This window comes from Rhineura floridana, chromosome 11 (assembly GCF_030035675.1).
Source record: "Rhineura floridana isolate rRhiFlo1 chromosome 11, rRhiFlo1.hap2, whole genome shotgun sequence".
NCBI lineage: Eukaryota > Metazoa > Chordata > Lepidosauria > Squamata > Rhineuridae > Rhineura > Rhineura floridana.
The window spans coordinates 39,596,047-39,597,452 of record NC_084490.1 but is presented as its reverse complement, the minus strand read 5'-3'; positions in this window follow the sequence as shown (position 1 = coordinate 39,597,452).

Below are 1,406 nucleotides of genomic sequence, written 5' to 3'. Positions count from 1 at the left end.
CTGTCCAGATGCATAAATGCTGATAAATCAGCACATTTATTTTTTTTGTCTGTTGCTGGTTTTAATTTGTTTTAAAAATGTTTTTAGTTACTAGTTTTAATCTGTTTTAACAATAATTTTAATATCTTTTGTAAACCACTTGAGTTTTTTTTACAATCAAGTGGTATATAAATGTTTATAAAATAAAATTAAAAATAATAAAAAATAATCAAGCAAAATCACACTAACAAAATTTTAAGCAGACATCCCACCAAAAGGGGTGGGCTGGTCAGTCGGGATAGTGTTTCTCCAGGGACAGGTGCCAGAAAATATGGACTGCCTCCCCTGGGTAGAGCAATGTAATACTAAATCAAAATTAAAGACTGCTATAGCATATGAACTCCATGCCACCCAACATTCTGTCTAATAGTGGTAGCAGCTGATAACCCAAAAGAAAAGAAGGAACTCTCTTTCCCCACTCCCTTACCTAAATCATATGCAAACTAGGGGGAAAGAGCCTTTCATCCTTACCCCAGGAAAGTCACAAAGGAGAATCTATATACCTATGACAAGATGAAAAGAAGAGTTTTTGAAACATCTCTGCAAGAGAATATATCCACAATTGGCTCTTTTGCCATTGCTATGACTCACATTATCTCATTGCCATTCATGTGCAATAGCTTTCATGCCAGGGCCAACCCAAAGCTCTTCAGTACTTGAGGCAGAAAATCCAATAAGAGCTCCCTTCCCTGGGTACAGCACTGTAACACACTAAAATCAAAGGCTGCAGTCCTCTGCTCACTTATCTGGGACTCGGAAGCCCCATTAAACCCAATGGGGCTCACTATAGCTATAGGTTTGTGCTGTAAATCATTTCCTGAATGCGAACAGCACCCAAAGTGTGTCAGCTGAGGTGGATGCCTCCCTCTGCCACACGCTAGGAGGACCAGCTCTGAGTTTTCATGTGGAATCACCATGCCTCGTTCACTCACTTTTTGCAGGGCATCCACACAATGTCATCATCAAAATGTTGTTCTCTTGTGTTTTCCTGAAACGTCTAGCTTTTCTCATAGACCAGGAAAACTGACTTTTTAGGGCAGGGGAGATCTCTGCTATTTCCGCAGGTATAGATGGTTCTTAGAGCTATCTTCTGCCCAGAAGGAGCCCAGGATGGCATTTCTAATGCAAAGATGGGGAACCTGTGGCTTTCCACATGTTGTTGGACTGTAGCTCCTGTCATCCTTAACCACTGATAATGCTGGCTGGGGCTGCTTGGAATTTGGCGCCTCTTCACTGTTTCAGAGGTGTAGTTTTGGTGTATGACATATTGGGTAGGGGAACCAATTGTCACTCAGCACACCTTAGCTATGAGTCTTTTATTCTATTTTTAATTTAGTTATTTTATTTTATTATTTATAAACATATTT